The 13,359-nt window shown below is 35.4% G+C and overlaps 1 long non-coding RNA gene across 1 annotated transcript; it reads right to left on the bottom strand.

Moving 5' to 3' along the window:
- Window positions 1-1,873: 1,873 nt before the first annotated feature.
- On the bottom strand, window positions 1,874-4,335 carry LOC117599969 (uncharacterized). Its single transcript, XR_008300658.1, has 2 exons — window positions 4,096-4,335; window positions 1,874-2,763 (listed from the first exon to the last, which is right to left on the bottom strand). It is a non-coding gene; the product is annotated as an uncharacterized LOC117599969 (long non-coding RNA).
- Window positions 4,336-13,359: the final 9,024 nt, after the last annotated feature.

Here is a 13,359-nt window from a genome sequence, read left to right as displayed (position 1 = left end):
CCAGCAATTGCAGTTTTCTATTTATTAATGAATGACACATCATGCATGTTATCCATTTATAGTTACATTTAATATTTTAGAACAACCTTAACAAGTTCCTGTTCTTATTTACATTATAGCAGCTATAAACAGTCTTTCCCCTACCAGCCTCTCTTTATTCTCCCTTCTGAAGTTAATAAGAAAAGAAAACGCAGCTTGTCATGTTACAAAGAGCTGACACTGGAGACTCCTTCCATAAATATTAAATAAATGTCTCCTCACAGGTCAGTGATTACATGCATTTTTTTCGTCCATTGTACAAGCCCCTGTAAATGAACTGTTACTATGGAAACGATAACGTATTAGAACAAGTGTATTAATATAAACCTGTGAGCTGCTGTTATAGAAAATAAATCAACACCTTCTGACCAATCAGATTCCAGAATTCAAACTGTGTGATAGCGTGATACAGTACTGAAAAGCTTGATGTAAAGTGAGATTGTTTATCCAGTTTGTGTTTTTTATAGCAACAGATAAACATTCTGTAGTTCTGGGAATTGAAGTTTTGCAACTGACTGTGGAGAAATCCAGACAAAACACACGTGTGTATCTGCCTGTGCATTGGCTGTAGGGAAAAGATTAAAGAGCGTTTGCCTCTGAATCAGCCAAAGTTTTCACTACACCATATCCATGAACATGCAGTTGCTATGGAAACCATGAGCACTGAGGCGTTACAAACAAGGAAGAGAAAAGAGACAAAGATGAAAAGGGAGCGAGGAGGATGGTGATGGGCAGTGTGTGTGTGTGTGTGTGTGTGTGTGTGTGTGTGTGAGAGAGAGAGAGAGAGAGAGAGAGAGAGAAACAGGTAGAAAAAAAAGAGGGAAGGGTGAGAGAGGCCGTGGGAAAATGCAAAGCAATAATGTGTGTGAGAGAGAGAGAGAGAGAGAGAGAGAGGAGTGAGGGATAAAGGGGATAAAGAGTGAGGGATAAAGATAGAGTGATGGCTGAAACAGATGTAAAAGTGATTTAAAAAAAAGATTAAAAATGAAATGGAGTAAATAGAGACAGAGAGAAAGAGAGAAAGATTCAAAGAGAGTAAAGAGATGGAGAAAGAAATGTAGAACAGGAGAAAGAGGGTGAGGGAAAGAAAGAAAGAAAGAAAGAAAGGGGATGAGAGGAGAGGGAGATATCTCTGTGACTCTATGTCTGCCCGTCTCTCTTCCTCTCTCTCTCTCTCTGTCTCTAATCATCCCTTAGGCAGTGTATTTGGTCAGCCTGCCTTTTATTTGCGCACACACACACACACACACACACACACACACACACACACACACAGAGTATGTAAAGAGAGATACTTAAGCAGCACCCTGTCAGTCATTCTGTCTTTGCTACACAGTCCTACGAAGCAACCCAACTGTCACTCTCCTTATTGTTCTAGATTCCGATTTGCGTGTGTGTGTGTGTGTGTGTGTGAGATGAATGGCGTGAAAAGGCATGTTGTGCAACAGCTAATCCGTGATCATGTGACTAAAACCTGTAAGCAAGTAAAGAGAGAGAGAGAGAGAGAGAGAGTAAACTAACCCCTGTGGGTTAGTAATCTTTCAATTCAATGTTGTTGTGTCTTTGTGGTTAGAGTGCAATATCCCTCCTTCTGCAAACAGGTGTGTGTGTATATATATGTGTGTGTGTGTGTGTGTGTGTGTGAGAGAGAGAGAGAGAGAGAGAAAGAGAGAGAGAGCATGTGTCTGCTCACTAATGCTGTGTCAGTGTACCTGTACAAGCTGCTGCCTGGTACCTCAGAAGGATCCGTCCCTGTGCCCCTCCACCACACACACACACACACACACACACACACACACACACACACACACACACATATACACACACACATATATACACACACAGATTTTATTTGAGGCCCAGCTGTACTCAGTGTACCTGATTACCCAGCCACCCTAACCCTAACCTTATAGCTACCAGTTTAGCACTAAATCCGCAGCCACAGAAGCGTCTCCACGCTGTCATCTATAAACATAAGGACAAAAAGGACATCTCAGAGCTAAAAAGGCAAAATCTTAAAGACAAATCGCTTTTTTTATGAAGTTATTTCTTTCTAAAGCGAAAAGTGTGATGTTAGAATAAATTCAGATGATTTGTTTAATTTCCCTTACAGAAAAGTCACTTTACTTTACACATGTGGTTTTTAGACTCTTCACATGTTGTGTTTCACACCTCTTTCACTTTTCACATGTGTTTTTATTGCCATGTGATTGTTACAATTCATTTATTTTCACGTGATTCGTTTTTTTTTTCACGTGATTCGATTATTGTCACGTGATTCGTTTATTTTCACATGTGATTCATTCATTTTCACATGTGATTCATTCATTTTCACATGATTCATTAATTTTCACGTGTGATTCGTTTATTTTTAAATGTGATTCACTTATTTTCACATGCGATTCGTTCATTTTCACGTGTGATTCATTTGGTTCATCATGTGAAAATGTGATTAATTTTCATAATGGTTAAAATAACCTGATTTGCTTCTATTTTATGAAACTTTACATACGAAAGATGTTACTGTAATTAAATATGTGATGATTCAGACATGCAGTTAATTTGCACAATGCTAAATTGGTGGCTATACGCTTACATTACTCTGTAGCGACCTAAAGAAGGAAGTAAGGAGACACTGTGGAATTCTGTGCCGTTTTAAACTCTGTGTTTGATTGACAGATCAAAGCCGATATGATGGTTCTTCAGGTCCAGATCCACCGACACCTGAAACACAAGGAACACTCGCTTGAGGACATTTTACAGCGAAGTCATCAGCATTAAAAATTAGGCCATGTGTGTCAGAACGGAAACCATTTTTGAAGAAGGGGGACGTCTGTGGCTCTTTTTTTTTGGTGCCAGTTCACACCTCTAAATGTCCTGACATGATATTTGTGAACCACAAGCCGTATTTAAACACCACAGAATTTCCCACTCCCTTTCAGGATAAGTGTTCATGCATCTACGTTAGTTTGATTCATGGCCTCATGGTTCATACCAAAACTTTCCTTACATCCCTGTGGTTATCTGACACACTGGAACAGAAATGTGAGAAGTGAGGAATGTTAAATGTTAAGTAGCCATGTAAAAGCACGCTGCCCATCGTCCCCCCTATGGATATCAGAATGTGACAGTCTGATGTCTGATCACAGCATGTACAGGCAGAAGCGTCAAAAACAAAACACTGTATTTTCCCATAAAAATAAAATGATCGTTTTTTAGATTTATTTGTACATAAGTTCAGGTGCTCAAATCTGTTCATTATATGCAGCTATGCAGCTATCTCACTATAGTAATAATAAGTGGAGATATACATACATACATACATATATATGTAATATATAATTTTTATATATATATATATATATATATATATATATATATATATATATATATATATATATATGTATAAACCAAGCTATAGAGAATATAATTGGAAGCAAATTTAGTACATGCCTGTTTTTTGTAGAGACATGTACAACAATTTCTGAAACTGCATGTTGATTTAAATAATTGAAACATGAAATATATTTACATAGATACATGATATGTAAAAAAAAATAATATTGTGTAATAATAGTAATAATAATAGTTAAAAATATTATTTTCACTTTAAATTAAAATAAGTTATATTAAATACCTAAATAGTGTCAATTTTGAAACACCATTTTGATTTCATAGGCACTTTAATTTTTAATTTTTTTTTTTTTTTACTGTAGAAGGAGAATAACACACATACTGTATAAACAGTAGTAATATATAAAACAAATATATTTATATATAAAAGATTTTCTGGGGGAAAAATCAGACATGTATGCTTTTGAAGAACATATTTCACAATGAACAGATTTTTTTTTAACAATGTGAAATAGACTGAAAATATGACTGCTTCAGTTCTATTAAAGATTTGAAAGAGACTTGGCTTATGTTTTTATCTGTTTATAGTTACATTTAATTAATTTTTTGAACAATGTGAAACAGTCTAAATATTTTCCTTCATTGACAGATCTGCAGATATTATCCTGACCAACAGGTGGCAGTGTAGAGCTCAAGAATTACTTCTTCCTGTAGTTCCTCTCTACCATGAATGAGATATTCAGTATCTTCGCTTCTCACTGGGTAAAAAAATCCAACATGGAGCTCGTTCCAAGCTGCAGGGGGATTTTTAACCATCTTTAAGTCGAGGTGGTAGAGTCTGTAAGCAGCTGCCCCGAGGGTATGTCATCTGGGTCAACAGGGTGGCAACAGGGGGCCAAGGCCAGGTGGCAAGTCATGATTAGAGCAGAGCGAAACCCCACCCACCTCCACCCACATGCCAGTGATCTCACACCGGGTGAAGTGAGGCGAGAGAGAGCGAGAGAGAGAGGCGAGGAGTCATCATGACCCAGAGAGCTGAGTGATGGAAAAAAGCAGGACGGAAGATGATTCAAGATGATTTTTCTATTTTGTGTTCCTCTGAGGAACACTGAAGAACACCCACAAAAATGCGGCGTGATGTTAGCGATGGAGCACTGAGGGTGCCAAAAAAAAAAGTTATAAAAAATGTAAAATAATTTCAATTTTGGTAATTTTAGTTCTTTTTCATTTTTAATAAGTGCGTAAAAATATTGTAATAATAGTAATTGAAATAATTCAAAGTCATTAAAATGTTAAAAACTGAAATGGAATGTATTCGATACTTCATTTTGCTAGCTAGTTTGCAAGTAGCTTTGCCACAAATATGTTAATTAGCAAACTAGCTGATAAAAAAATGAAAGGTTTTGGTTTCGTGTAGCTAACTGCATCGAACAGCTACGCTGCTAGCTATAGTTACCCGATCTGTATATGACAAGTACATTTTATCAAGGACTCTCTCAAGCCAAACTTCTAGCTCTTACTACAGAGTCTGGTACTCATGGCAAACTCCGCCCACAATCACTCTCCACTAGCTCACTGCTTTCAAATAAAACTCTCTAAAAAGTTTTAACAATGAGATGGCATTCTCTTTTTTTCAACTCAGTGACTATATCTTCCCCTGAAAGTTCAAGTTCAAAAGTTTTTTTTTCTCGTCAGAAACAGCCAATCAGAATCTTCCTTCCTGTGTAGCTTGTGGTCAGCTAAAGTGTTTCTCAAGGAAAACTTCCTGAACTATTTGGTTATATTTTTATATATTATCTAATAATTAATGCAATAATATTGATAATATTGTAATAAAATAATTTGAATAAATTATTTAGAATGATTTGTTAATAATTTTGTTACATTAACATTCATGACATAATGCTAACACGTCTTTGCTTGACCAACTGTTTGGGATGTTTTTTTTAAACATATTTTATTTCATAACACCAAGAGTTAAAAAGATCACAACAACAACAACAAAAAAACACTACTTTGATTTAAATATTTAAAACACGAAATCTCTTATAAGGATTTTTAAAAAAATTTTATGTTAATAACATTGTGTAATAATGAATTTAATATTGTTAATAATATTGTAATGATGTTATATTACTATTAATATAATATCTATATAATATTTTCACTTTAAATTAAATGAAATTAAGATATAAGATGCTCAGTGAGTTGTGGGCGGAGCCTCAGAGGCTCAGGATTATTGGTTATTAATTGTGTTACGTTAATGTTACTCTGATAGCTGGTTAGCAAACTCAGTGGTTAACAAAAATTCATGATGAATTTGTTGATTTTTGTACACACTTTCTCCACCTACTCTTAGAAAACGGGTTCTTTGGATGGTTAATGGTTCTAGCGTGCTAAAGAAAATCTATTTGGAACCTTTTCTAAAAGGGAAACCCTTTTTTTAAGTTTTAAAGGTAAAGAAAAGGCTGAGGAATGCTTTAGAGTTCTAGATTTAACCTTTTGAAGAGTGAAAACTTTTTTTATATTATGATATTATGATTTATTTTATGGTATTTTGTTCTGCTGGCTTGGTTTCATGTAGCTATTTAAAAGGGTTCCTCAAAGGTTCTTTGGGTCAGCTTTCTAAAAAAAAATTTGCAGTCATTCATACTTTCAGTTCATAAAATAAAAAAACAAGTGTGTTAATGAATACTACGAGATGACTGTCCTGTAACATAATTAACATGTATACACTTGACCAGAAATATGTGTTTCAGCTGTTCCATGACAACATACATGCATACATGATCTGAAACGTAGATCTGGAGCGTAGTTAATGTTCCTGCCCTCACGTGAGTCATGTTTACTCATTCCTCGTTCCCACACCTCGTGCACCAAAAGCACCTCTGGAGCAAAAAAAAAAAAAAATCATCAGGATGATAAACGACGATAAGCGCAAAAAGAACACATTGTAGGCGCACACTTACTGAACACGTTATTCAGGTCCAGGCGTCTCTTCCCAGGAACGAGGTTTGTACCGTCACGTGATAAATTACACAGCACGTACTCAGGAGTCTGTCAGAAATAAACTGTTGGTGACGTTCTTCTTATTATTATAATCCAGGGTTAAAGAACGACATACAAGATGTGTGGTTTGGGCGTTCAAGACATAAACATCTCAGGATCCCCTGAGGCTATTTGTGTTCAGAGTCGCAACTTTGTGTAGGAGTAACAGAAACTATAATGGGTGTAAGCATGCAGTGCAACCTGAGCGTCATGTATAAATACTGTTCGTAACATTTAAGTAGCCATTTTAGGAATGTACCAAATGCTACAGGACACACGATCCGTTCTAACAAATTCTTAGTTATAGTTACACAATTATAGTTATATGATAGATAGTTATTTGCCATCAATCCTTCCCCATAATGCCTTGCAAGCACACATACAGGTTACACATTCATTGCATTCACATGATGCATTCACATCAGATAGGAGTAACCGTAATTAGTTCCTTTTGTCTCCAACCTTGAACCTCAAAACTGGAATTTTGGAAACTTTCCAACCTTTCTGATTTCTTCGAGTGAACCTAGAAGTGAAGCAACTCACTGTGCATCCAGGAAAATAAAATCTTAAAAGAGTCATTTTGATTTACATTTTAGCTTATAACAAATGAAAACTGCTTTAGTTCTATTTACAATTAGAAGAGATGTCGTAAGTAAGGAATAAAACACTACATGTCGTGCTCTAACAGGAAACTAATCAACAATGAGTTGGAGTAATGAAGCAGAGTTCCTCTTACCACACTGAAGTTGATTATTTTATTGTTTTATTCCTCTTAGACTACAGCAGTTTTTCAAACGATTGCAACATTTTATTTATTAAGGATCAACAAGTCGTATGGTTTTCCATTGATGGTTATATTTAAGGTTGTGGAACATCCACAAGTTCGTCCCTGTTCTCACTCTCGTGGTATAACATGTTTTACGCTAATGCTAGCTAATGCTAGATAAAAATTAGTGCTTAGAAATGGCTACAAGCAAGAGTGTAAGGAAGTAAAATATCATTTACAACACACAGACACCTGTAAATCCAGTAGCACAGGTCTTAATGTTTACTGAAGAATATCTCTCAGTGATTACGCTTCTAATTCCATCTTTGAAGATCCCAACTGGTGTAACTGAAAGTACACTTTATGATGCTACTGTAGATAGTATAAATAGTTTATAAATGTAGTATCTGTAACTAGACATCTTAAAAAGCTATCAGAAATGAAAGAACTGCGGTCACAGCTGCATGCGAATATACAAATAGATGGACTAGATACAGTTATTAGCATTAGCATTCACAACAATGCCAAATCACTTAATGCTAATGTTTGTAATTTAAGTCATAAGTAATCTTTTCTTAGCAGTTTACCAACACAACTAAAAATGAGATAGTTTTGTCTCGTTTTTATTGACATTCTACCTGTACATTGTCTGTATTTGTGCTAGCTAAATCACCTCAGTAATTAGCTAGCTTATGCTAAGCAAACATGTTCCTCATTTGTTAGCAAGCTTATGCTTAGCATACATGTGTCCCAGTTGCCTAGCAACACTTTTCTCATGACTGTAACTGCTTGAATGGCAATGAAACATATTTGTGGTTTAGCCTCCATATTAACAACATTAGCACTCATGCTAATAAATAAATAAATTCACAACAATTGATATTCATTTGAGTGCTAATGCTAATATTTACGGAAATTTATGAATTTGTATTTTTTCCTTATGAGGGATTTCCAGTCTAATGAAGCAATGATTCATTCATTTTTAAATGACTCTCTTGAGTGAATCAGATGAATCGATTCACAAGCATGAAAGAATCATACATTTGAAAAAAATTTTGATAAAATTTGATTGAATAGCACGCACTTGACATTTTATTATATTATTAAATACATATACATAGCTATATGTCATACAGACAAAGTAATTGTATTAAAGATTTAACTTCAGTTACTGTAAATAGTCTAGAGATTAGAGATTCAAATGAATCAAAATATGCAACGATTCATTTAAGCGCATGATTCTAAAGAATCAGATCCCAAAAGTGAGCCATAATGTCTATGGCTATTATTTGTAAGCAATATTATTAAAGATTTAACATTATTTATTGTAAATAGTCTAGAGTTTAGAGTTTCTGGACACCACTCTACGTGAATCAAATGAATCAAGATGTGCAAAGTTCAGTTCACTTAAATGGATGATTCAAAAGAATCAAATCCCTAAAGTGAGCTTTGTAAAAAAAAAAAAAAAAAAAAAAAAAAAAAAAAAAAAAAAAAACATTTAAGTATTTATTTTACCTAAGTAAGATTTAATTTCTATTACTGTAACTGTAATTGTCCAGATTTTAGAGTTTCTGGTGAATCAAACAAATCAAAATCAAAATAATCTATGTGGTTGCTGTAAATGTCTGTGTGAGGTTTTCTTCTGCACCATGTAATGTCCTTTCTCACGGTCGTGTCGGCACTGTGTGATTTGTTAATGTTTACCGAATGTCTAACTCTGCCTATTTATTATTTGTGCACAATGTCTTTCTATTGTACTAATCTATTTGCAAAGCTCAATTCATTTTAATGATTAGCTTCAATCAAAGGAATCAAATCTCTCAAGTGAGCCACAACGTCTATGACTATTATTTGGACAATCATGCATTACCTATTCCTACTCCAGCTGATACACATTCAGTTCATTCTACTGCTGATCACTTCACAGTGATTGATTTGGTCATTGTGTTTATCCAACAGTACTTCTTTACCGCTTTTAATCATGGCATTATTTAAAAGAAGAAAAAAAAACCCTGTGTATTTGTGCACTGGGTGTTGCATAATTGTACACTCGGGGTCACACACCCAGCTCCTATCAGCTTGCTTATCAGCGTGCTCACAGCCTCGAGACTCGCCCGCTGGTCTGCTAACTTCCGTAGAAGTTAAAAAAATGTAAACATTATCGCTGGCAGTGTGCACCATGTCCTTTCCTTAAAGCTTTCATTCAAATTAAAAGAAAATGGACTTTTGTTTCCGTGCTAGTTATGACATCGTTGCTAACCTCACTGTTTGGTTTAACTGTACCTTTTATGTTACTGTGAAGACATGATGCTAACCATGATTGTCAGACTTAAGCTCTTGCTAAGCTGCTAAACAATAAAGCACAGAAACAGTGATCAGTCCATCCCCAAAGCAAGTATTTTAACAATTTTTTAAGTCATGTGTCAGTTTTTTTAAGTCATGGGTTTCTGGTGTTTTTGAGTCATTCCACCTGCGTAAATCCTGCAGCTCAAACTGTCAAAGTGGGAAATAACTGAGCTTTATGGCTAGTTGCTAATAAGCTTTATGCTAGTAAGCCTTCATGCTAAGGACGGTGGAACAGATATATTGCTTTACCTACATGTGAAATGGACAGCAGAGTCCTTTTTTCAGTTGCTATGCGATACTAAGCTGCTTTGTTGCGGTTTGAGGTATTTATGTGTTTATGTGTGTTGGCCAGTTTGCAACTTGAATCTTCTGGTAACTCCTACTATGTTTAAAGTGTTCTGAACCCTTTACTGAACCTCCGTCATTGTGTGTGTGTGTGTGTGTATGTGTGTGTGCAAGTGAAAGGTTTTTATTCCACAGAATTGCTGCTTACTTTCCCATTGCTAACCACATCAACATCGTCTCCTAGCACTGCTAAAAAACCCCCGACTGCACACATTAGGAAAATTAAATTCAATTTCCTGGACGCTCTTTCTCTCTTTCTCTCTCTCTCTCTCTCTCTCTCACACACACACACACACACACACACACAGTGCAGCATATTGGTTTACATGAATGCCATTATCTTTCCTGCATGCATTTATCTAAAATTTTTTCCCCCATTTCTCCTCTTTCACTGCACATTTTAGTGTTTTTTCCTGCTCAGACCCACTCAGGAACATTGAAATTAGAATTGCCTTTGGAGGAGAAATTAAAAGGAAATTAGAAGACAAATAGTAAATTATACAAAGAATATGTGTGTAGTTTGAGCAAAAGAGCTGCCTAATGGGGACCAGCTTTAATTTCCTGAACATGTTTCCTGTTGTGCTTTCAGTGACTGTGTTCCTGTGACTATGCAAAAATGCTTTCATTCCTGTGATGGCTGTAAGGCTCAATTATACAGGTTTCACAATAGTAATGCAGAGTTACTGATAAGCAGTAGAATAATTTTTTTATCCTGCCTATTCAATATCACGACCAGCCACCACTTATATAAAATAATGAAATACTTTAAGCATCTTTTTTTTAACATTTGCATTATTGTCATGCAGTGGATCTGCCTAGTTTCTTTACTTCACATTTGGTTTTATGTTTTTCTGGCCCTGAAATTAGCTCTGCCCCCTGTCCCATTTCCTTAAAAGAATAACTCACACAGCATACATAGGAAAAACAAAAGAAAGCGCCCCCTCAACACGGACAATTGGGACGATCTACTCAACCCCAAGTTCGGCATGTGCCATCAAATCAACATGGCGTCTCACAGTAAACACAGCAGCACTTCTTGTCTTTAAATGAGTTATACTGTACTGTATATACAAGCATTTGCTTTAGTTCAGTCAACATACAGACATATTCGCTTGTTAAATCTAAAACCCTGACTGTACAGTTCACTGTTTTCAGGAGTTAAATATACATCACTCATCACAGTTAGCTGACTAGTTTGTTCCTAACAAAAGATGAAACAGGAAGAGAGGGAACAGGAAGTCAATATTTTCCTTGAAGTTGCAGCTAAGGGCCCTAATAATGATATATCACACTGCATCAACAAAGTCTAAAGTGTACTATATCGACGACTTGGCAGACATTTCGCATGTTCAAAGTTTTGCATAATAAACCAGTTAGTGAAGATTAATGAATGAATGAATCATTAGCTTCTTTTGCTGTGTTTTTAATTCCTTGTGAAGCACTTTAAGCTTTATTTCAGTATGAAAGGAGCTATACAAATAAACATTATTATTATTATTATTATTATTAATGGTTTTATATTTATGTAATGAATGATGCCAGCAGATGGTGCACCAAAAGAGGAGGCTTAAATTCCTGATAAGTCTCACTTCCTCACTTCCTCATTTCCTCTTTCCCAGCTCATGTCTCTGGCTCTTGTCTGTCTCCAGCTCCTCCCCTTTCCTGTCTGTCTGCACTCTAATTTCTCTCCTCTGTAAGCAGACAGTAAGAGTGAGACACGTATTTAGACCGATTGCGCTAGCCTGCAGCGTAGGCAGAACGTAATTACACATTCTTTCTTTTATGGATCTCTGAATAGGAGACTACGGATCTAAAACCATTTGACTGACATCTCTGTATTGATCATGCACCATAGGCTGAATATCTCCTTACAGTAACAGATTCAGCAAAAGCAGAATTTAATGTTCATTAAGTCTAAAAAGCAGTGATTTTTATTAGCAAGCTCAAAAGTATGCACTGATCTGGTCGTGTTAATTTAATTGAATGTGACTGAAACTGTTTTTATAGTCTATATTTAAGGCATGAAAAGTTCAATCAGGCTTGAACTCTCAGTAGTTTGTTGTGAGCTGTCAAGGTCATTCGGAGCCTGAAAAAAAGTCTTTTAGGGCAGGTGAGATAAAAGTCCAAATTTGTATCACATATCAATATTGTAACATACATTTTAGACCACTTTTTATTCTGATTTTTTTATTTTTATTCTGAACTCTCCAAATGCTCAAACAAAGCACAGCATGGTTTTTTTTTCAGGCCAGTGTTCTCGCTGTGTCTCATGCCGTCATAACCGAGGCTGACTAAATCTATTCATGCTCAGAGTAAGCAAAGCTGCCAGAGATCTCAAAAAGGACAAACACCACGATCACACACACTTTACGCAAGCCATTTGTTAATGCGGTAATGAGAAGTCATCCAGAAATGTGTGCCAACACCTAATGAAAGCGTCTTTCATAATCCCTCCTTCAGTAGTGAGTGCATGAGCAAACAGTGCAAACAAAGGTGAAACAGCCTGGTGTGAATTCACTGTTTAAATGCATGTGCATGTTAGATAACAACACAAAAATGACACAATATTTATTTTTAAAAACTAATGTAAGTGCTGCTTTAAGTTCTTCAGTAAGCTCACTCCACAGATTTAGTTCATTTGAGGAAATATACCAGCTGATTCGTGTCATTCTATATTTTTACTACTGATTCATTTAGGCAAACTCAGCCAGGTTTGTTCAAATGAGTCAAATGAGTCAACTCATTCTTTCTATTATTTTATATTAGTTCAGAATTGAAATACAGCAACTGATTCATTTGAGCCAATTAAGATGAGGTTGTTCAAATGAGTCAATTCATCATTCAAAGCATTTATATTATTTAGTATTATTTATTTAGTAAGAATTCAAATACAACAGCTGATTAATTTTTGCCAATTCCGATGAGTTTGTTCAAATGAATCAATTCTTCATTCAAAGCATTTTTTTATTATTATTATTTTCTAATAGTTCAGAAGTCAAATACAGCAACTGATTAATTTGGGCAAATTTAGGCCAGGTTGTTTAAATGAGTCAATTCACAATTCAAAGTGTTTTATATTATTTTGTATTATTTAAGAATTCAAACAAGCAACTGATTCGTTTGGACAAAGTCAGAAGAGTTCGTTCAAATGAGTCAATGCATCGTTCAATTCATTGTTTGAAAAGAAAGACTTGGAATGTGGTCATGGTATAACGAGCCTGAGGGATGTTTTCACATGTCATAATCAGTAGCTAGTTGTGTAGTACAGTTGAGAGAAATTTAAAGAATTAGTAGGTGAAAGTACTTTCAAAAGCAAAACATGTCATCATGTCATTACAGAACTAATGCTTCGTTTAGGTTCAGTTCTGCAAAAGACGCCAGATTGTTGCAGCTTTATAACTAATGTATGAATGCTTCGAATCACACTATTAATTTTCTCTAACAAAAATATATCACTCGTA

The sequence above is a fragment of the Pangasianodon hypophthalmus genome, chromosome 21, assembly GCF_027358585.1.
Source record: "Pangasianodon hypophthalmus isolate fPanHyp1 chromosome 21, fPanHyp1.pri, whole genome shotgun sequence".
Classification (NCBI taxonomy): Eukaryota; Metazoa; Chordata; class Actinopteri; order Siluriformes; family Pangasiidae; genus Pangasianodon; species Pangasianodon hypophthalmus.
The sequence above is the reverse complement of the archived record's forward strand: the minus strand, read 5'-3'. Positions and strand labels throughout refer to the sequence as shown.